At 40.0% G+C, this 24,840-nt stretch overlaps 1 non-coding gene across 1 annotated transcript; it reads left to right on the forward strand.

Annotated features, from left to right (window-relative positions):
- The first annotated feature begins 19,678 nt into the window (after positions 1-19,678).
- Positions 19,679-19,822, forward strand: LOC112621939. Its single transcript, XR_003118860.1, has one exon. It is a non-coding gene; the product is annotated as a small nucleolar RNA SNORA4 (small nucleolar RNA).
- The last annotated feature ends 5,018 nt before the right edge of the window (positions 19,823-24,840 follow it).

A 24,840-nucleotide genomic window follows, 5' to 3' on the forward strand; every position in this document is an offset into this window, starting at 1 on the left:
CGTTCTTCTGCACCACTCTGCAGTGCTCACTGTTCCAGCCTCAGCCCCGCCCTCTTGCGTGGGCCTCACAGGGCTGGGCAGAGGAACCTGGGATCGGGGCTCCCCCTGCACTCGATGCAGACCTCTGCCCATCAGGTGTGCTGACAGAGCCTGAAACAAGCTGGCTCATCTGCCTGGCCTTCTTAGCAAGTCGTACAGGCACTCGTGACATAGGTAGAAGCAGATTCATAGAAGTTCCTGCTTCCCCCAGAGCTGGGCATGAGTCCCAATGGGGCCACTTGGTCTTCCTGTTGCATCCTTGTCCTGCCCCTGGGCCAGACTTCCTTCTCCTGTGACCACTGGACAGACCCTCACAGAGAAGCTTCCTGGGTGGTCTTATTCTCAGAATTGGGGATTTGCTGCTATCAAATACCTCCAGTCATGCGAATGCTAATACTTGTATGATCACCAATACTAATAGTAGAGCTCCCTCACACCCAGGCATGGGCTAATGGCAAAAATTAGACTCAGCTCTATCGCTGTTAACTCTCCCAATAACCCTGTGCAATAGGTACTATTACTACAGTTTGCATTCTGTAAATGAGGAAAGGGAGACTCAGAAAGGTCAGACAACATCCCGTAGGTTGCCCCAGCCAGTGCGTGGGGAGCTGCAAGTATCTGCCTCCGACACCTGGGTCTTTACTGCTGAAACACGGCTCCCTGATGCCACCTGTGGCATTCACCAGATGGGTATGAACCAACCATCAGTTCTCACAGGAGGAACTGTAGAGGTTTTAAGACTGAAACGTGTTTTCTATTGCGCTTGTCTCTTTCCATTAAGAAAGCAAAAAATCAGTTTTCTACCTAATCTCAAAGTAAAAATCACTAAGATACTGTTCAAAGGGAATGGCCCAGATAGACATCTTTAGCCCCAACACAAAACTTACCAGAAAAGTGTAAGGGAGAATTTACTTAATCATTCAGGAGTTGCCATCTACATTGCAGGGCCAGGAAAAGTGAAATAAGGCACAGTGACTGGGCCCTAATTTCACTGCCTGACCCAGCCTGGTGAGTGAGAAAGGCCCGAGGGGGTTAGACTGACCTTGGTCTGTCCTGTAGCTCCATCAGTCTCACTCACAATAGGGGCCTAGACCAGTCCCTCAAGCCACTGAAACCAGCTTCCCGACCTACATGAGTCACCCCTCTCTCTCTCTCTGGGTGCTCATTCAGTCTAGCTTTGCAGCACACAAGGGAAACTGAGGAAAAGACTCATGAAGTCTTCATAGCACTTTCAGCCAAGCTCTTTCCCACATCTGTGCCATCGATTAGGGGACTGGAGGGCAATAATGTAGGTTTATTCCCGATTTTTAAAAGATCATCAAGTTCAATACTCAATTCTTTCCTCTGCCCTTAAAGGAGCTGGGGTGTCCCCCTTGTTTATTGGCCTCCAAAGCACTCCAAGTGTCTTAGGAGCATGCATGGCAGGACAGAGACGTACGCATGGAGCACTTCTCTCCCTCCGCAGTGGAGCCCTCCACAGGTTGACAGTGACCCGTGGCCATTGGTTGGCCGTGGCTGTTCTGCCATTTACTAATCTGCCTAAACTCGCTCTTGTACTTTTCTTTTAAAGTTTTCCCTCGTGCCCTGCACCATTCTTCTCCACTGATGCAATAATTTACTGGAACGTCATGAACTAAGTGTTCCAAAAGAATTACCCAAGTGTCTGTCTGCTTTGGAAAACATGTTATTTATGTTATCTGTGTAAGGCAAGTGACAAAACTCTCCCACACTCTGGGAGTCCAGACTGCCCCAGGTGGTGTGGAGGGACAGAATCCAGCCAAGAAGTGCCTGGCAAAGAAAGGTGGAGAAGGACAAACCCCTGTCCATGTTACTAGCACAGGAGCCTGGGAAAAGGGAATCAGTGCAAACTATGGTCATCTCAAAGTTTTCCTTCAGGCCCAAGGATGTAATCTCAAACTACTCTCCACTGCGAAAGTTTCGTTCTCACATGTGCCTTGAATTTCCCAGTGCTTTGTGGAGCACAAAGTAGCATGGAGAAATGTCTTTATCTGTGCAACATGGAGGCCTGTGGCAAGCTTAAAATGTCATTGTCCTCTTTTTCGTAGAGTCTCATAGACCATAGAGTCTCTTTTTCAAAGACGAATTCAACCACCAGTCTGCCTTCCAGTTTGCAAAATTATTTTTTTTCACATGTTGCCAAGAAAGGCTTTATTGCCAAGTAAACTTGGTGGTAATTAAAATGTGATGGCACCTGTCACAGAGAAGTCCTCAAACCCTTCTCATAGAACCGTGCATGGACCAGCCCTGCTCCCCCTGGGCAGGTACCTGCTTCCACATCTACACTGCCAATGCCAGCATCCACAGCCAACTCTCGGTTTCAAAAATCAGCTTTCTAAGGTGCATGTGACTTCTCATTGCTTAACAGAGCACTTTTTAAATAGTGAAAGTTTGTAGTGAGCTTGTGGGATTATCAAAATACAAACAACAGGAAACAGTGAAGGGGATGGTGAGGGCTTTATTCAGCTGGCATCTTCTCAGGCGGGTTTGGCTGCATCTACCTGGGGAGTCCTTGACAGGCCTGGATTAAGTAGCAAGTAAAAGAGGTAAATGAACAATGCTGGCATCAGTTCCTGTCACACAAAAGGCTCAAACAGGTAGCAATGCCCAAGGCATTCCAGCTTGACCCTGAGTAAGAGAGTTTCTGCCTACACTGAAAGCAAGTTTGTAAAAAGACTTCCCATGCATTACTTCTTTAGTCCTCAGTGCCTCCACAAGCTAAGTGGTAGTCAATGTCCTCACTTAACAGATAATGAAATACAGAGCACACAAATACTGCCCACAACCTCATGTTGAGTAAAAGGCAAAGCTGGAAGCAAACCCAGGTCTACCCAGCCCCAAAGCCTGTGGTTTTAATTGTGAAGGACACTATTTAGACGTTACAGAGCCTTTCACTTGCCAAAAAAGGACTGTTTGTCATTAGACACAATTTCTAACTCGGGAAAATTGTTTGCTATGGTAGAAATTCTAAACATTCACATCCAGGAATAATTTCATAGTAAAGGGCAGGGTTTCATGCCAATTCTCTTTTTAGTAGATTTTTCTAGGAAAATTAGACAGGGGAGTCTTTGAGGACGATGTTCTCCCTTGCTTTCTTTATTTCTGTCTGCCCTCACCAGGGGGAACTTGGCAAATTGTCAGAAGCTGTAGAAAAGTCAGAAAATGTTTTCAGAACTCATGTCTCTTGTCAGCACAGGCATTCCTGTGACCACATTTTTCAATTAAGGATGTCTAATTAGTACTTTTCTGCATGCAAAATTATATTTATAATTTCTATCTGGTTTTAGTCATAGTTTGATTATGTGTATCTACAGTTATAACTCTAAGCAATTCCAAAAACTCACGTTGAAGTCTTTGTCAGATTATTCTTTTTATTTCACCAAAACTAATTCTACCAAGTTGAGCTGATTATCAGAATTTTCTATTGTGAAATTTGCCCAAGAGTTTCTAAATTTTTATTTCATATACATTTTGAGTTGGAAAGGTTTTCTGTCTCTTTTCCTCTCTCCTACGCACCTCTTCCTGTTTAATAAATTTGTCATTGTCCTCTTCTTGCCCCTTGATGGTCCCAGTCCAAGATCCCATATCATACTAATGGTCCAAGACTTCTGCTGGTATTGATAATGGAGAAATCTCTGATTCAGGAGCTAGATGACAAGTTTCTTGGTTATTCCCATGTGTGTGCTTTATGTGTGTGTTCTTCATTATTAATAGGCATACAGTTTCATGAGTCAGCTTTCTCAAACCTATCACATAAACCATCCTATTGTTAAATAACTATTTTAAATTGCCACTCTACTGTCCTAAAATATAATTCATCAGCAATGCAATTTACAAATAAATATAATTTTAAAAACATGTACATGCAGCTTTATTTCTGAGTTTTCTATTCTGTTCCATTGGCTTACATGTCTGTTTTTGTACTAATACCATGCTGTTTTGGTTATTACAGCCTTACAATATAGTTTGAAGTCAGGAAGTGCAATGTCCCACTCCTGGACTTTTTTTTAACATGAGACTTTATGTTATATATTATCTCTCATTACTCATAATTGGTCTAAGTTCTTTATTTCTTCTTGGTTCAGTCTTGGCAGGTTGTATGTAACCAGACATTTATCCATTTCCTCTAAGTTTTTAAATTGAATAGCAAATAATTGTTCGTAACAGTCTCTAATGATCCTTTATATTTCTGTGGTATCAGTTGTAATTGCTCTTTTTTCATTTCTAGTTTTATTTACTTGGGAATTTTCTTTTTTCTTGGTTATTCTAGCTAATTATTTGTTGATTTTATTTTTTCAAAAAAAAAAAACACAACTTTTTGTGTCGTTGATCTTTTGTTTTGCTTTTAGCCTCAATTTCATTTATTTCTTCTCTGATCTATATTATTTCTTTCCTTCTACTAATTTGGGGTTTAGTTTGTTCTTGCTTTTCTCTAGTTCCTTGAGATGTATCACTAGGTTGTTTATTTGAAATCATTCTACTTTTGTTGATGTAGGAGTTTATTATTCTAATCTTCCCTCTTAAACTGCTTCTGTTGTATCTCCAAAGTTTTGGTAAATTATGTTTCTATTTTCATTTATAAGAATTTTTAAAAATTTCTTTCTTAATTTCTTCATTGACCTATTTGGTGTTCAGGAACATGTTGCTTAAATTCCATATATTTGTACATTTCCAAAGTACCTCTCATTGATTTCTAGTTTTAGTCCATTGTAGTCAGAAAAGATACTCAATATGATTTCAATTCTCTTAAATGTGTTGAGACTTCTTTTGTGGCCTACCATGAGGTCTATCCTAATGAAAGATAGACCACATTCTGCAGTTGTTGAATGAAATGTTCATAATTGTCTGTTCGGTCCATTTTGTCTACAGTGCAGTTTAAATCCAAGTTTCTTTGTTGACTTTCTGTCACCTGTCTGATGCTGAGACTGGGGTGTTCAAGTCTCCAACTCTTATTTTATTGGAGTGTATCTCTGCCTTTAGATCTAGTAATATTTGCTTTATATATCTGGGTGCACTGCTATTAGGTGCATATATATTTACAGTTGTAGCCTCTTGCTAAATGAATCTTGATCATAGTGCAATGACCATCTTTGTCTTTTTTTTTACAGTTTTTAATTTAAAGTGTTTTATTTGATGTATGTATAGCTACTCCTGCTTGCTATTGGCTTCTGTTTGCATGAAATATCCTTTTGCATCTCTTCACTTTTAGTCTATGTGTCTTTTCAGGTGATGTTTCTTTTAGGCAGCATATAGTTGGGTAATTTTTAAAAATCCATTCCTCTAGTCTGTATCTTCTAAGTAAGGAATTTATCCATTTATATTCAAGGTTATTATTGATAGGTGAGGACCTAATACTGTCATTTTGTTAATTATTTTCTGCTTGTTTTGTATATCCTTTGTTTCTTTCTCATTCTCTTAATGTTTATCATTGTGGTTTGGTGGTTTTACAGGAGTAATATGGCTTCACGGTAGTAATATGTGGCTTGATTCTTTTTCTCTTTGTGTATCTGCTCTACCAGTGAGTTTTATACTTCTGCATGTTTTCATGATAATGATTATCATCTTTTTGCTTCTAGTTGTAGGATTCTCTTGAGAATTTCTTGTAAGTCCTGTTTAGTGCTGATGAATTCCTTCAGTTTTTGTCTGTGAAAAACTATTTATTCCTCATTTCTGAAGCATAGCTTTGCCAAGTATAGCAATATCCTTGGCTAACAATTTTTTTTCTTTCATCACTTTGACTATATTATCTCATTTTCTCCTGGCTTGTAAGGTTTCTGCAAAGAACTCTTCTGTTAGTCTAATAATTATTTCCTTCTATATGACTTGACACTTTTCGCTTGCTATTTTTAGAATTCTCTTGTTGTCTTTGACTTGACAATTTGACCATAATATGCCCCAGGAAGGACATTTTTGGGTTGATCTACTTGAGGGTTTTTCCTTTTACTGGATCTAGACCACATCTCTCCTAGCTACTACTTTATTAAATAGGTTTTCTATGTCTTTATTCTTATTTTATCTTTCTGAAACTCCCATATCATATTTTGGTTTTTTCAATGTTTATTTAATGGTCTCTTATAAGTCTTGTAGGCTTTCTTCACTGTTTTGCTTTTTTACCTAAGTACTTTCAAACTACCTATCTTCAAGTTCAGAGATTACGTCTTCTGTTTGATCAAGTATGCTATTGGAGTGCTCTTTTGTATTTTTTTTATTTCATTAATTGAATTCTTCAGTTGCAAGATTTCTGTTTGGTGCTTTTCTATGATTTCTATTTGTTTGTTGAATTTCTCATTCATATCATAAATTGTTTTCCTGATTTCATTATCTATCTGTATTGTTTTGCATCTTGTTGAGTTTCCTTAAGATAAGTATTTTGAATTTCTTTTCTGGAAATGCACTGATTTCCTTTTAATTGGAATTTGCTACTGGAGAGTTATTATTCCTTTGGTGATGTCATATTTCCTTGCCTTTTCAAGTTTCTACATCCCTTCATTGATGTCCATGCACCTGGTGAAATAACTGAAATTCTAAAATTTCTAGAGTGGCTTTCATAGAGAAACACTTTCACCTGCAATTAGGTCTTAGTGTGCCAACTGGGAAGGTTGTGGTGACTCTGTTTTCAAGTAGGTGCAGTGGTATAGTATTTGTGCAGCTTTGTTGACTATGCTCAAGGTCAACAATAACTGTGGGTGCCTCAGTGGCCTAGCCTGTAGAGGTTTGTGGTAGCAGTGGTGGTAGCATAGGTTGGTAAGGTTCTTAATGTCAGGGCTTTGGTGGTCCTCCTATTCTTATTTTTCCCACAGTGGGGACTTAGCCAAGGAGATCCATCTTTGTATCAAATCTGACTTGTCCTACAAGCAGCTGTAGTGACTCTGAGTTCCAGGTGCAGGTGCGTGAAGTGATTGTGGCATCAGCATCCTATGCTCTGGGTTTTGTGAATCTATTGTGGCACCTGAGTCTTGGAGTGCAGGTTTACTCTCTATGGCAAAGTTGGATGTGGGTTGCCTAGAAGATCACAGGATCTGTGACGTGGAGGCACCCCCTAACAGCTCAGGACCAGGAAGCTCAGTTGGATTAGCTTGGACTCTGACCCTGGGGGCAGGACAGAGCACTGACATGGCTCTGGGGAGGAAGAGGTGCTCTGGAGATTTAGGCCCAGAGAGCAGAAGATGGTTGCAATTTAGGAACCTGAGCCCATAGAAGTCAGTGGCAACTTAGGTCACAGGAAATGAGGCTTCCTGGAGTGGCAATGGTAGAATCTGTGATAGTGAGACTTGGCAGTGACCCAGACTCTTTGAGGCAAGGTGCAGCAGTAGCAAGGACCCCAAAATGAGAGCACAGCTGTTGTCTGGGCCCTGCAGAGAAGTGACTAACACAGTTATGACTACTCCCCAGGAAGCGGAGTGTCTCAGCAGCTCAGACTTTAGTGGGTGAGTCCAGCTCCAGGGAAGTAGGGTACTTGAGTATTTTGGCTATAGGGCAAGGGTCTCAGCTGAGCCACTGCTCTGTTTCTCTGGGACATAGGGTACTCCATCAGCTCAGCGCTGGGACGTGTAGCTGCTTAGCTCGGCCAAGGGAACCAATTCCCTGTGGGGCAATGCAGTGTTTCAGCTGAAGCCTGTGGGGTATGACTGCTCTGGGCTGCCTAAGCCCATTTCCCTGGGTTGTGGTGCACTGATTCGGCTTTGGTACTGTGGTGCATGACCACTTTGGGTGGCCAATACACCATTTCCTGGGAGGCAGAGCACTGCTTCAACCTAGGCTCCAGGTAGGCATGCCTGCTTTGGGTCACCAAGCTATTTTCCCTGGAGGCAGGGTACCACTTCAGCTCAGGCACAGCGGGGTGTAGGCAGCCACAGCACTGTTTCCCCAGGACACCAAGTATCACTTCAGCTCGAGTACAGGAGGGCAAGGTACAGCAGTGTCCGCTAGGAGTATGTGGGGATCACCAAATGGTACCCCTGGGAGGTTTCAGCTTGAGTCCCATGGGGCAGGACACAGCTGCAACTAGGGGAGGTTTTTGGAGCAGCTCCGGGAGGGCACTGTTTCCTTTGGAGGCAGTGCTCAGCTTTAGCTCCAGTGCCCAGGTGCAATGGGAGTGTGCACCTTCAGCTCCAGCCTGAGGGGTTAGGGTGCATTCATGACTGGGAGGGTGAGGTGGAGCAGCTCTACCACTGCTTGGCCTCACAAGGAAGGGTGTAATCGCTGCTTGCAGCTCAGCTTGGGGATGTTGGGCCACCAACAGAGGTGCTTCAGTGGTACCTTGGCCTCAGGGATGAAAAGGTGCCATGGTCACTCGCAGTTGGGGCAAGACGTCCTCCAGCAGCAGTTCCCATTGCCAAGATGGTGTAGTGCAGTAGCCACATGGGACACAGGAGATGGGCAGTGTTGGCTCCTTCTCTGGGAGGAACACAGCTGTGTGGACTCCCAGCAGCTCCCTCGGCTGAGCTTAGTGCCCGTAGTGGTGAGAACTGTAGATATCTGATATAGTTGGATGTTGTCCCTGCCCAAATCTCATGTGGAAATGTAAGCCCTGATGTTGGAGGTGGGGCCTGGGGCGAGGTGCTTGAGTCATGAGGACAGATCCCTCACGGCTTGGTGCTGTCCTCATGGTAGTGAGTTCTCACAAGATCTGGTTGTTAAAAAGCATGGCACCTCCCCACCACCTCTCTTTTGCTCCTTCTTTCGCCAGGTGACATACAAGCTCCAGCTTCACTTTCAGCCATGAGTAAAAACTCCCTGAGGCCTTCCCAGAAGTTGAGCAGATGCTGGCACCATGCTTGTGTAGCCTGCAGAACCATGAGCTAATTAAACCTCTTTTCTTGTAAATGACCCAGTGTCGGGTATTTCTTTATAGCAATGCAAGAACAAACTAATATAACGTTCAGGGTGTTGACGGGGTTTGCGGGGATCCTCTTGCTTACCTTTCCCTGCAGGCAGAAGTTCCTTCTGGATCCCAGATGATCCCGGATGGGGCATGGGTGCCGAAGGCTGGGAGTGTCCTTCCATCCTCCATTCTGAGTTTCTATGCTCACCAGGGTTTCTGTTACTCCTTTGATGCACTCTGGTACTCTTCTTCAGTTATTTTCATCAAAAAGTAATTGTTCATTGTTCTGGTTGTTTTTGTGCATAAGACAAGCAGTAGGGCTTTTCAGTCTGCCATCTTGCTCTCATAATCTGAATGTCTTAGTTCCACAACTTCTAGCCTGAGGGCAGCTCCTGTCTACAGGCCACAGAATGGCTAAAACTCCAGTAGAAAACTTTCATGCCAACTTTCCTTGTTTTTTTGTTCTGTTTTATTTCGTTTTGAGATGGAGTCTCACCCTGTTGCCCGGGTTGAAGTACAATGGTGTGATCTCGGCTCACTGCAACCTCCAACTCCTGGATTCAAGCTATTCTCCTGCCGCAGCCTCCAGAGTAGCTGGGCTTACAGGCATGCACCACCACACGCAGCTAATTTTTTTGTATCTTTAGTAGAGACAGGGTTTCAACATGTGGGCCAGGCTGGTCTTGCACTCCTGACCTCATGATCTGCCCTCCTTGGCCTCCCAAAGTGCTGGGATTACAGGTGAGAGCCACCATGCCCAGCCTGTGCCAGCTTTCTAAGGAAGAACCAGAGGGTAAAATTCAGGACAACCAGGGCGTTTGGAAAGTGAGAGGGTATCTCAGAAAGGAGAGAGCCAGAGAAAGGGAGCCACAAACCCTGTTCTGGCCAAGTCTCTGACTGGCCCTTAAAGCACATGTTCAGGACAAACTTCAAGGAGTTCAGCCAGGTCTGAAAGAACAGACCTGAGATGTGAGTTCCTACCCAAGAGATAGTTTGCAGGTTGAATCTAACCAAGTTATTTACCTTCTAAACAAATTCAAGTCTTTGCAGGGATATAAGAAAATTCAGGGTCTTATACGTAATAAAATTCAATAGAACACTCACAACGTCCAGGCTACGATACAAAATTACTCAACATCTAAAGAATAAGAGAGAAAAGACAATCAGCAGAGAGCAGCTCAGGATGACCTAGATACTGGAATAAGTGGGCGAAGGTATTAGTTATTATAACTCTCCTCAATAACCTAAATGAAAATATGATTGTAATTAATTAACTGATAGGACATCACAGCAGAGAAATAGAAATTAATTGTAAGAATAGAAATTCTAAAATGAAAAAATATATAATATTTGGAATAAAAGTAAACATGGGATAAACTTTATAGCAGAATAAGAAATTACCCAAAAAAGTCATGTAACTTTTAAATAGATTAATAGAAATTATTCAGTCTGAACATCAGAGAGGAAAAAAGATTGAAAAGAAAATGAAGACAGCCTTAGGGACTTCTGGGACAATATCAAAAGTTATAATATGCATATAATTGGAGTCTTGAAGAAAAGAAGTGAAAGGATGGGCAGAACAAAATGTTCAAGAAAAAGTTCAAAAAATATATGCCATTTCTGCACAAGAAGCACAAGAAAAGGAAACAGTGGAGATAGGATGGACACAGATTAAAAATAATTGACAGGATAAGTAATAACAGAGCACATTTGTTTGTATGGATGGAGAAAAGGAGGAAATGACTTTAATTATAGTGGTGAGAACCCATCAAGACAAACTACGGACTGTCAAAGTGAAAAAGAAAGGAGCACCACGATATTCTCGCGAATGGGCTGGGTCTTGTTAGGAGAAAGTGTCACAGTCACTCCCTAAGGGACGGCATGGCATGGCACAGGGAGAAGGGTGAGCACACATGCTCTTTTCCTTCCATAGCTGAAAGCAAATAGACAACACATTTGTTTTTAAAAAATGAATAGATGGAGAGATACTTTTGCAGTTCTTGAAGAACTAAGCTGTCATGTTGTGAGTGAGTGAGGATATAGCCAACCTCTACGAGTCAAGAGCAGCCCCTGGCTAACATTGAGCAAGAAAACAGGGACCTCAGTCCTACAACAGGAAGAAACCGAATTTGAATTTTTCCAAGGACTATATGAGCTAGGAAGAGGACCACAGGCTCTGGAAAAGAATGAAGTCCAACCACTGCCTAGACTGCTGACTAATTAGATGGTGAGCAGAAGACTCAGCCACATGGTACCTGGACTCTTGACCCATGGAAAATAGGAGAAAATAAGTGTGTAGTTTTAAGCCACTTAACAAAAAAAGATTGACAATACTTTTTTGTTCCCACATAAGCTTCTCTTTTCCTAACAATCTTCTACAACATTGATGGAAATTTTATCTTATAAAAACTTTTCTGTATTATCATATTCTAAAATATCATGAATTTCTAGGTATAATAAATATAGTCTGTTGGGACATTCAGAACAGATCAATTTTGTAGATCTGAGGGTGGCAGAAGGTCTAGTATTACTTGCTCATCTGCTTAAAAACTAGAGGGGATTCCCCAATCATGACAACCAAAAATAGCCCCAATTTTCAAGAAGGCCCTGGCATGTGTTAACCTCTTTGAGAAGCAACAACAGTCCAGAATGTAGCAGAGGTCTTATAATTTTCTCCTTAATAAGAGAGGTCACTTCAGATCTCATCTCTGGTGGAGCAAGTCTAGCTCCCTGCAGGGATTCCCTGAATTTCCAGCCACATCAGCCCACTCTCAGACCCAACGAGCTGTCCACTCTCCACCACAGCCCTGCTCAGCACTGCCATGCTTTGCAATTCTCTGTCTGGGGTTTTGTCTATTTTTCTGGTTCATGAAAATATTTATCTTGTTTTGAATTTGAATGTTTTAGTTTTCTCTTTTTACATTTCATCTATCATTACTAGAAATTTGCAACACAATGGATTGTGTCAAAGTGTATATTTTACTGAGCCATCTTGACCAGATGCTCCCGTGCCCCAAACCCCCCAAAAAAAGGATCAGCAAACTATGGCCCTCACAGCAAATCTAGTAGATCGTCTGCTTTTGTAAATAAAGTTTTATTGGAATATAGCCACGCCCATGCATTTACTAATGATTATGGTAGTTCTTGAGCTACACTGGCAGAGTTCAGTAGTTGAAACATTGACTGTTTGTGGCCCACAAAGCCAGATATGTTTACTCTGGTTGTTCACAAAAAATTTTTGCTGCCCCCGACCTAAAATTCCTTTCTTATACCTGATATTCACCATTTGTGGTTCTATCTGTGTCTCTCTCTTTTTCTTTCTCTCTCCCTCTGTTTCTCTTTCTCTCCTTTCTTCCTTCAATTTTATTATTAGACTTCTCAAGGATTTTTGTATTTTATTGATCTTTTCAAAGAACCTAATTATGGCTTTCTTGATCAAGTCTACCATAATTTTACTGTTCCATTTCATTACATATGTACTTTTGGCTTTGTTTCATTTTGTTGTTCATTTTCATAGCTTCTTTAGTTAAACCATTAGCTAACTTGTCTTCATTCTTTTACAGTTTTGATTTCTGCCCTTTGGAGTGTATATTGAGCTTTTCTTTGTAACATCGTAAGTTTCTATAAATATCCCATATGTATACTCTTTCTCCTGTTGTATTATGCTCTAAAAATGCATGTAACATAAATATAAAATTTTTATTTTTTCCTGATTAGATAGTTCAGATTGTAGACATAAAATTTTTAATTCTGTATTTTTACTTATTTTTGTCCAACAGCTTTTGAGTTACATAGATTTCAATGTCATTGTGTTGGGTGATTATTAAAGTTTTATATATTTGGAGGAATATCACTTTCATCAATAAAAAATATACCCCTTTGATCCATATAATGTTTTTTGCCTAGATTCTACTTTTATGATCATATAACTTTAAGCTTCATTTTCTAAAACATTTGCTTTTATATCTTTGCCCATCCCCATTTTTAACCTTTCTGTGTAATTTAATTTTGGTATTTGTCTTATAAAGAACACATCAATAGGTTGTTTTCAAACCATGCTTGTGTCTCCCTTTGTTTTATGTTTACTTCTAATATTTTCACAAACCTAAGACCATACTTTTTGTTCCACACTGAGAATTGATCATCGGTGAATATTTCCACTACTCTCTAAGAAACATAATAATCTTATCACACTTTTCCCTCTTCCCACCCCACTTAGCTTGGAAGTATTGCTGAAATTGTCTACAATTTTAGTGCTCACATTTTCCTACATTATGCCTTTTTCCTCCTAAGAACAATTTCTTAATAATTTTTCATCAGTCAGTGTCATGTGTTGTCAAATACAGACACATACTACTCTGGCTAGCCTAAGCCTAAACTCCCAGGGAGCTCCCATTGCATTCGGGAAAGCTGGAGAATAAGGTTTGGGGTTTCCCTCACTTCCAAACATAATTTCCTAACTGCTGTTCCGTCCACAGTCAAATCCTCATCAGGAGAACCTGACTGGCCAATCCCCTGTCACGTGACCATACCCTGGCTGGCATTCTAGGATTTTTCCTACATTAGATGATGGGGAAGATGTGAGTGTAGATGGGACCTCTTCTCCAGTCCCACTGAGAAGGGGAGGTCCCACTGCCCTCCCCAAGGTCATCCAGGTGGCCCACACCCCAGCTCAGCCACTCTTATCCCATCCCCCTGCGTTGTGTTCTTTGTAGAACTCATCACCCCTGAAATGCCTCATGGGTCTGTTTGTTGATTGTCTCTCTTCCTCTGTGAGGAACAGGAGACTGTTGGCTCATTGTTGTCTTCCTGGTGCCTGACCCAGAATAAGCACACAATGGTAGCTGCTGAATAAATCAGAGCAGGCAAACCAACAGCTAATCAGCACCCTCACCTGCCAGTCACCTGGCCAAGCATCTAGATCCACCTATGGCCCATTTAAACACCATCGACATCCTTGCTCTGCAGAAGGGGAGGCTGAACTTTGCAGAAGCCAGGTGTATGGAACAGCCCCCAAGGCTCAGCCTCTCCTCTATTGCACCAGATATGCCCTGTGCAGAGGAGGCTTGAACATCATCTCTCTGCTTTCCTGGTGGAGGCACCAGGACCCAGAACCATGCATTCTTATCTGTGAATGAAGAGAGGAAATAGGGCGGGGAGGTGGAGGGCCCCTGGCATCGTGGTCAGCACATCTCTCTGAGGCCTGACACTGCTAGGCTTCACAGTAAGTCCAGAAAGAAAAATGTGGCGGGCCCATAACTAAAGTCAAAGCAAAAAGGCCCAGACTCTAGGTGCAGCAGAGCCAGAAGGCACAGCCACGTGCCTCCCTCTCTCTGTCCCCTACTTGAAGACAGGGAGCTGCAGTCCCCATAATTCAAATCTTCCCCTTGCGTGTGCCAGAGTTCACAGCTGCAAAACACGTGCCCACATTCTTGACTCCAAAGATAAAATAACAGCCGAACATTTTGTGTCTTTGCTATTTCAAAGGCCCCAAGTGCCTTGAAGGCCTCTCTTTGTCAGGAGAGGAAGCAGGCATCCCTGAACTAGTTACTGATCTGGAGGCATGCCGTCCATAAAACAACAAGAGGAGAGAGGCCAAATAATCCTGAAATAAGGAGGAGTGGGGATTGGTAGGAATCTGCAGGTTTCCCAAAGACAAAACTCCTCAACACAGAGCCCCACTGAAGCCAGCCAGGAGCACAGGGGCTCCAATCCCCTCCCAGTCACGCACCCCCATGAAAGCACCCTTCAGCGTCTAGGGTACCTAATGAGACCTCTCTTGCTAACTGCTGCTACTAACCCCCACCTGTCTGCCATTGGACTTCCTCTGTGCACCCACCTGCTCCTGACCAAATTTACACTTCCACACGGAAGAGAGAGGGGTCTCAGAGAGCCTAGAAATGTGATTGCTCTCTCTCTGCAAACCTCACATGTAGAAATAGAAATGAGGCAGGACCAAAAGATGGAGAGATCTGGAACTCCCACTCAGCCATCCTTACTGTGCCACTCCCTGGGACCAAATTCTGCAGCAAATCTAAATTGATCGGGGGAAAATTCAGGGGGATTTTAAAAAATGTTTTCTTTAAAAAGGGCAAGTTGACCGGGCATGGTGGCTCACACCTGTAATCGCAGCACTTTGGGAGGCTGAGGCGGGCGAATCACGAGGTCAGGAGATCAAGACCATCCTAGCTAACACGGTGAAACCCTGTCTCTACTAAAAATACAAAAAGAAAAAAAAAAAAAAATTAGCCGGGTGTGGTGGCGGGCACCTGTAGTCCCAGCTACTTGGGAGGCTGAGGCAGAAGAATGGAGTGAACCTAGGAGGCAGAGCTTGCAGTGAGCCAAGATCATGCCACTGCACTCCAGCCTGGGTGACAGAGTGAGACTCTGTGTCAAAAAAAAAAAGACAAGTTTACCAAGTATTATTAGATAGATTCCTGAATAATGGTATGATTTACATGCAATTTTTTTGCTAATATATTCTATAAAATGGACAATATGTATGAGACATTTTTGGGTCAAGAGCCTCCTTGAACTGTCCTGGGACTCTACCCATTGTTTTCTTTTTTTTCTATTTCTTTTTTTTTTTTTTTTTGAGATGGAGTCTCGCTCTGTTGCCAGGTTGGAGTGCAGTGGCACAATCTCAGCTCACTGCAACCTCCACCTCCCAGCTTCCAGTTATTTTCCTGCCTCAGCCTCCTGAGTAGCTGGAACTACAGGTACGTGCCACCACACCCAATTAATTTTTGTATTTTTAGTAGAGATGGGATTTCACCATGCTGACCAGGATGGTCTCAATCTCTTGACCTCATGATCCGCCTACCTTGGCTTCCCAAAGTGCTGGGATTACAGGCGTGAGCCACCATGCCTGGCCTCCTCCCATTCTTAATTCTGCCTTCACTCTCTCAGGGTTTCTATCAAAGAGCACAGGTTGGCAGCTCTTTTCCCTGAAGGCTCCTGGGCCAGCTCACCTCACTCCAAAACTGCTAAACAAGGGCTCTCCTTGGCCTTGACCACATCTAGAGTCAGACGTGGCTCAGTGCTGCTCCACAGCTGCTAGCCTCCAGCTGACATGTCCCCACTCAGAGTCGAATTTCAATTCTGTGGTCGTGGAAAACAGCTGGTCTGCAGGACTCAGCAGACTGGCAGCTGGGGGAACTATTTTCAATTGCACATAGCACTAATGCCTTAAAACACCTAATTCTTATGATATGAACAAATGAGCACTCCAAGAGATGAGATGACACCACGCCCTCACATCCCTGGGACAGTGCCCGGCCAACCTCGGTCAGGCAGGGGCGCCGCCGAGGTGGGGCCATGGCTGGAAATAGAGTTTCAAATTATGGTGGGCACTGCTATAAAAGGGGATAAAGACAGGGCTTGTTCTTATAAATATTGAAGCTCAAAGAAGAGTTTTATAAAAATTAAAACTTACCTTATCTTTTAAAATAACTAATTTGTGTTTTATTCTAAAACACATAGTAGGATAAAAATACAAATCAGTAAAGAGAGAGACTAGAACAAAGCCCAGCCCTGAAACCTTCCAGTCACCTCTAAATCCCAGCAGGCAACAGGCAGATGCAGCTTTTAAAAACCACAACCTTTGGGATTTTAATTATATCCAATAGAATATGCTGAACCATCTTCAACATCCTTCATTATTTATAATAGCAAAAAAAAAAAAAAAAAAAAGCATTCAAAATCAAATTGCACCCTGACATTCTGTAATTTGTACTTGCATCTATCTCCGAAGTGGATTTATATTAACAATCACTACCAAACCCTGGCCTGAGCTGTGCCATGAATCTTAAGGCAAATGTGATGGAATGCCTGTATTATCAAAACCTGGCTTTGAAGCCTACAATTGAATGTGAACTAGAAACTTTTGGCAGTTGTTAGAGACAAGATGCATAAAATCAGATATTCCTGTCAAACCGTGATAATGCTCCCTAATAATTAAAAAAGGAGATGAGAACGCCTAAATTTTCAGGTTACTGAGTATGTATGAGAGGATGAAGACAGCATCAAAATTAAAGCGGCTACATGTAGCAGGGAAATGTCTAATTACACCCTTGCTATCTAGCACATTGGAAAAGCCTCTGAACCCAAGCATTTTTAATCTTTAAACAATGGTAGAGAAGGCTTTTTGCCAGAGCTAAAGTAAGGTGGCCACTGAGCCCGGGCCCCAGGTATCCCTGAAAACCCTGGGCTTCATCTGCTCACGTTAGCCACAAGTAGATGGACAAGAAGGGCCTGTGTCCCTGCCCTGTCCACCACCGCAACCTGAAGGTGAGGACATGCTCATTCCAGTTTGTCATGGGGCTCAGTGTTGACATATGGTAAGTGAAAAGATGAGCATAAGGGTTGGATGAAAGTCTGGGACGTGAGGTTTTAGACCCACTTAGATCACTGTTGAGTACAGGGATCTACCACAAGTCATCACTGAAACACTGATGTGTGGCCTCACTGATATGAAATGGAAAGCTGGAGCTGTGAGATACTGGAAGTTGCCAGGGTTGCTTCCAGCTTCACCATTCATGTTGAACAACTACCTGCAATGGCCTATACCAGCTGACAGCACACGGGATGTAGGCACTGTTCTCAACCCTTAGACACTTATTTGGTACTCATAGCACACAAACAGATAGATACTCTGATGATCCCCCTTTTATACATGAGGAAACAAAGCACAGAGGGTTTAAGTAATTTACCCAAGTTACACAGCTACTAAATAACACTGCTAAAAATTTGAGCCAGCAGCCTGTGCACTTAGTGACGGCACCTTACTGCAAGTTTGCTGCTTCAGCAATCATTCAGGGGTGAAATAGTCACTGAGCATCCGGCATGTGCAATGTACTCTGTAAGGCCCTGGTTACACTAGTGAACAAAACACACATATTCTTTCCCTCATGGAGCTTCCAGTCTAGCAAATGTGTGACATTAAACCTGGCAGTGGCAAAAATTAATGAATAAATACAGTTAGAAGGCAAAAGCTCCTTAAGGGAATCTTATGGCCAGGACTGAGTTTTTGAAAAAGATTTCTTGAACAAGTGACACATCAGGTGAAAACTGACCCTTGATAGGCAGGTAGAGAAGTATAGGAGGGATGTTCTAGACACAGGAGAAGCACTTGAGAGACACTGAAGTGGGAGGCTTTAATGCCTCTGAAGCCTCCATGAGATAGCTGTAATGACCAAAGAGCAATCGATAGCGAGAAGGTGGCCCTTTGAACAAATTTCAGACTGCTTTTTTGTAGAAGTGGGAATGTTCACGACATGCAGGACCCTGCGGGCCATGTCTTAATCTCAAGAACAAAGAAGAAAACCGTAGGAGGGCTCTGAACAAGGGTGCCAACCATGAAACATGAAAGAGTTTGAGACCCTAGAAATCTGCACAACGTTCCCATTATTTTGCAGATGAGAAAACTGAGGATTCCAGAAGATATGGGTAACTCCATGGCAATTCTCATTCCGCTGGTCAAGAGTTACCTGGATCTCCCTTCAACACTGGCAGTGGATACTGGTCATTTGCCTCCCCAGCATGTCTTCCCTTTTAATCATAATATTTTAATTTTAATTTTGAGTTCTTCTGCTCCACTTCAATCCCCACACTCTAGAAAGTCCACACCAGGAGTGCGGCATGTGACCAACCCTAAGTTAATCAAAACATTGAAGTCCTGTAGCATGGTGATGGCTTTAGAGATAAGTCCACTACCTGAGCCTACACAATCAGAATGAACCTTAGAATTATTTCTTAAATCCCAAGTTAAAGATGCAGTCTAACTCTGACAGCAAATTTAAACCTAGAAGGATAGGACCCTAGAGCAGATTTCCTTTCTTAAGTCACTTGGGAACACATTAATGGCAGATTTTTACAAAATCAGAATCATGTTAACAAATAGTACAAGCACAAGCATAGTATGATTTCCACTCCATCACCTGAGGAGCACCTGTTTACCCTCCCATGATAAAGAACTAGAAAACTGGACAAAATGTATGAAAAAATTTTGTGGATATTGATCAATAAGCAGTACCTATGATAGCTGGGAGGAGAAGGAAGGTAAATTCTTATAATAACCTTGGTTTTTCTGCATGGTGGGTATTTTCAGACCACGGCACAGTGAGTAAAATAAAACAGCTTGGCAATCTTGCTGAGTACAGGAAACAGATTAAAGTTCAGGGAAGTCAAAGTAGCTAGAATTTTCAGAGCAAAGTACCAGGAAGAGGGGAGCTAAACAGAGTCCAGTCTTGTGGAAGTCAAACATCCCCTTAATTTGTTGTATCAATAAAAATTCAGGCACACATAAGTGAAATTTCCAGAGGCCAGGCAAAGAACAACTGAGGAAACAACTAGGGAGCTACAAGTCAGAATATTTCCAGAACTCATACAGTGCTCAGTTTCTATCAGCCAGAGTAGCCAGATCTTGAGGAATATATGGACATTCAGGAGTGACTCTGAAAGGTTCCTGACTTAAAAATGGTGCCAGAATTCAGTTAAAAAATTACTAGACATATGAAGTAGCAAAAGTATATGTACTAGAACCAGTCGGTAGAAACAGAACCAGAAATAACCAAAAAATATGAAATTAGCAAACAAAAACCCTAAAACAGCTATTATAATTTTTAAAAATATACTCGAAGATTTAAAGGAAAACATGAACATAATTAAGAAAGAAATAGAATATATAAGAAAGACCCAAATGGAACATCTAAAAGGAAAAAAATACAAAATATGGAGTAAAAAAATCACGAAGATTTTAAAAATTGACAGCAAATTAAACCCTAAAGAAACAAAGATCTATCAAAAGTTACTTTTTGTGGGGTGGAAGTTTTTAAAATAACCTTTACCTACTTGGGCTGTTTTGGAAAATAAAGAAAAGACCACACATAACAGTGGGCTATATCCCTTAGTATAGTTCACCACTATTTTGTGGCTTATATTACATAAGTGAAAAAGAAAAAAAGGAAATAAAGATCAATGAGCCTGAAGTCATAGCAATAGAAAGGATTGAAACTAAAGCAGAGAGTAAAAAGAAAAAAAACAAGGAAGATAGAGGAGGAGGAGGGGAAGAAGGAGAATAAAAGTTTCTGTGGCCAGTGGAACAACAGCAAATGTTCTAACAGCTGTGCTGTTGGAGTTCTAGAAACTGAAAAGAGAAAGAAAGGAACATTAAAAATTAGTGAAAGAAATAATGGCCAAAACACTACCAAATTTGATGAAAACTATATACCATAGACCCAAGAAGTTCTATCAACCCAAAGCTAGATTTAAAAAAGACATACATAGACACAAAATCAAAGTACACTATAATTAAATTGATGAAATCATTGATATAAAAACCTTAAAAGTGCCCAGGAAAAAAACATATACAGAGAAAAAAATAAAAATTTACAGATTCCTCGTCAGAAACTATTGCAAGTCAAAAGATAATAAATGTTACCATTCAAATGTTTAAAGAAGAAAAATCTACCAACCCAACAATCTACCAAAGCTATACTCAGTGAAAATATATTTCAAAATTGAAATTGAACAAAATCTTCTGTTGACAAACAAAATCTGAATTTCTTTACCAGCAGAAATAAACAGCTTTTAAAAGATCTTCAGACCGAATAAAAATGATACTAGAAGAAAATATAGTACACAAAGAAGGAAAGGGTGCTGGAAATTTTTTCTCAATTTACTTTTTTTCTTTAAAAATTTTTTTGGAAAGTTAATTAACCATTTAAAACAAAACTTATAGCAATGTCTCTTGGAATTTATAGCTAGTAGAAGTAAAATGTGTAACAACAAAAAGAACAGAAAGAAGGAAACAGATTATACTGCTGTAACTCTTACATCATATATGCAGTGGCATAATATTATTTAAAGGTAGACTGTGATAAGTTAAGTACATGTAACCTTTAATCAATGGTTCTCAAACATGAGTATAAACTAAAATCACTTGACATTTCCAGTTCAGTAGGTCTAGAGAACAGCCCAAGAATTTATGTTCGCAACAAGTCAGAGATCATCAGATTTAATGAAAAATCTAGATGTTATGTTAATTATCTTGACTTAACCATCTCATAATGTACATATACTTTAAAAATACCACATTGTACACCATAAATAGATAACATTTTACTTATCAATTATACATCTTTAAAAAGCCTGAAAAAAATCAAGATGTAACTATATGTTACCTATAAAAACCATACTTAAATATAAAGACACAGTATGTTAAAAGCCAAAAAGATGGTAAAGGAAATCCCATGCAAACACTGACCATAAGAAAGCTAAAGTAATTATATTTACATTCACAAGATAGATTTTAAAACTAGACATAAGTTTGAGGAGGTAAGTAGGGACATTACATAATGATGAGGGGTCAATTCATCAAGACATTGAATTCTTAAATACATGCACCTAATAATAGAATTTCAAAATCCATGAAGCAAACTAATAACAACTGATGGGAGAAACAGTCAAATTCAGTCATGTTGGAGATTTTATCTTTCTACTCTCAAAAACCAGTAGACATAACACCAGTAAGATACAGAAACATGGAAAGCACTATAAACTAAACACATTTCTTACAAAGGGTAAAGAGTAAAATTGACACTGACTCCTTAACAGCAACACCAAGGACTAAAAGATCAAATTTCTCAAAATTCACTAGAATTACACTCCTATTTATATTGAGTAATACTTGGATTAAAACTATCTCACCAAGAATAACTATCAAACCCAAAGTCAACTGTGGATATGGAGATTCCTTAAAGAACTTAAAAGTAGGACTACCATTCAATCCAGCAATCCCACTACTGGGTATCTATCCACAGAAAAAGAAGTCATTATATGAAAAAGACACATGCATGTGCATCTTCATAGCAGCTCAATTCACAGTTGCAAAGATATGAAACCAACCTAAGTGCCCATCGACCAATGAGTGGATAAAGAAAATGTGGTATGTATATGCCATGGAATACTACTCAGCCATAAAAAGGGATGAAATAATGTCTTTTGCAGTAACTTGGATGAAGCTGGAGGCCATTATTCTAAGTCAAGTAACTCAAGAATGGAAAACCAAATATTATATGTTCTCATTGTTCTCATTTGTAAGTGGGAGCTAAGCTATGAGGATGCAAAGGCGTAAGAATGACATAATGGACTTGGGGGACTTGGAAGGGGAAGGTTGGGGTGGGGCAAGGGATAAAAGACTACATATTGAGTACAGTGTACATTGCTCAGGTGATGGGTACACCAAAATCTCAGAAATCACCACTAAAGAAATTATGCATGTAACCAGAAACCACCTGCACCCCAAAACTACTAAAATAAAAAATAATTGTTTTAAAAAGTCAACTATGGAAAGCACTGGAGAATAACAAAAGGAATCAGCATTTGAAAAATCAGGATCTTTGTAAGAAGAGAAAAAGATTGAGGTAAGCCTTATTTGCTACAGTTTTCACCTCACATCTCAGGGCAAAGAGGTTGAACTCAAAACTGTGTCCTAGAGCTTGCTGCAGGCCCACTGAACAGGGAAGAAAAAAATCGGAGTTGAAGGCTAGTAAGAAGCCCAGACTTCAGGGAGCAAGTTACTAGAAAAAAGGATGTATCTTTATTTTTAAAGATGAGCTAAGGTACTCTGCATGAAATCTCCTCTAAAGGCATTTGCCAACTCCTAAGCTGTATATTCTAGGGGTAAGACAGATAAACCAGAATAATGGCTTGTAAATCTATGCAGAGAAGTTGGAGGTCTCATAGTGCTGGGGAGAAAAAGAATCATATTTCAGGGCTTGCTAAGAAGGAAGAACACTGGTAGACACTCTAGGATTTCAACAAAATCCAAGAACAGCTACACTTTAGGGGTAAGGGCAATATGGAAACAGACCAGTCTGTTTCACAGTGATCTGCTCATATATTATCTGCCAGCCAGAAGAAATTAAATTGTCCTTAGAAAAGGATAACAGCTTCCAGAGCCTCAACAATTCTTTGTACGCAATGTCCAATATTCAATCAAAAATTAGCAGAAACAGACCTGAGATGTAATTATTTTTAATTACATGTCATTCATGCAATTAAAAATAACAATAATTATGATTATAAAAATAGATGAAACTGATTTTAGCAGAAAAATTACCAAAATCAAATGAAAATTCTAAAATAAAAAAAGTACAAAAAAAATGAAATAAACAATTCAGTAGATAGGTTTAAATATCATACTAGACACAAAAGAGAACATTATTGAAATATAAGTTAGATCAGTAGAAGTTTTCAGATTGGGGCACGCAGAAGAAAACCCCGGAATAGAAATTACACACAAGATGTGTAGCACAAGATTAATAGGTCCAATGGATGTATAATTGAAATCCCATAAGGACAGGAGGGAAAGATAGGGTTAGAAGACTTGTTTAAAGCAAAATTGGTCAAAAATTTTCCAAAATTGACAAAGGACATCAAGACACAGAATTAAGAATTTTGAAAAGCTCAAAGCAGGATAAATACAAAGCACACATGCAAACACACACAGGTGTACATTATAGTTAAAGAGAAAATCTTGCAAAGGAAAAATAATTCTTAAAAAGAAAAGAACAGGCTGGGCATGGTGGCTCCACACCTATAATCCCAGCACTTTGGGAAGCCAAGGCGAAAGAATTGCTTGAACTCAGGAGTTCAAGATCAACCTTGGCAACAGAGTAAAACCCTGTCTCAAAAAGAAAAAAAAAAAGAAAGAAAAAGAAAAAGAAAAGAAAAGAAAAAGAAAGAAGGAAAGAAAAACAAATCTTCTATTCAGCCAGAGAAAAATAAACATCTTACTTTCAAAAAAAAAATGACCAAAAAAACCTGATAACTGAATTTTTAACAGAAACTATGGAAACCAGAAAATAAAATCTTTACAAATGTTGGGAAAATGAAATACTCCTACCAACAATTCTAAACCTAGTGAAACCATGTACACTCCAGGAAATACTAAAAGGAGATGTTCATACAGATGAAAAATGATTTCCATGGAAGCACAGTGACACAGGAAGAAAACACCACCGCCAGAGATGGTAACTATGCTGGTAAATACCAATGAATATCAAAAATTTTAGTAAGACTAGTAATATACTAAGTAAAATTTAAATATCTGATAAATATCAAAAAAGGTAAAAGGAGCATTGGATTGAAGTGTTATAAGATTCTTTTATTTTTACCAGAATTGCTAAAAGCACAAACTTAAGGTAGAATCAAATATGCATGTTGTAATCTATGAAAACAACTAAAAGAAGACTAACAGAATTCATAAGAGTATTCAAGATAAGAGAGGAAAAAAATAAATAAAATGTACATGATTAATACAAAAGAAAGTAAGAGAAAAATAAAAGGTAGAAAGTACAGATAAGACAAAAATCAGGAAGATGGTAGATTAAATCTAAAGATATTAGTAATTACATGAAGTATAAATGGAACGAATGCTACTCATTAAATAATAAGATTGTCAGACTGGATTTTTAAATATCTTATAATGGTACTAGGAGACATACCTTAAACAGTAAGGACACAGAAAAGTTCAAAGTAAAATGATAAAAAAGATATATTCTACAAACCCTATACCAATTTCATACAAGGCAGGCTTTAAGTTAATACACATTAAGAAATTAAAGAGGACACTAAAAGTGTAGAAAAATTCTAAATTTGCATGCATTTAATAGCATCAAAATATATTTTGAAAAATTACCACAACTCAAAGAACAAATCAGCAAATTCACAATCATAATTAAAGATTTTTACAAAGTTCTCTGTGACTGGATAGAACAAACAAACACAAAAATCAGTAAGGGCACAGAAGCTCTTAACACTTGATCTATTTGACAAACTTGATCTATCTGACATATATGGAGCACTATAGCTCCAAATCGCAAAATACACATTCTTTTCAAGGACACATAGAACATTAACTAAAATAACCATACACCAGGTCTTAGAGGATTAAA

Source organism: Theropithecus gelada, chromosome 3, assembly GCF_003255815.1.
Source record: "Theropithecus gelada isolate Dixy chromosome 3, Tgel_1.0, whole genome shotgun sequence".
Lineage (NCBI taxonomy): Eukaryota > Metazoa > Chordata > Mammalia > Primates > Cercopithecidae > Theropithecus > Theropithecus gelada.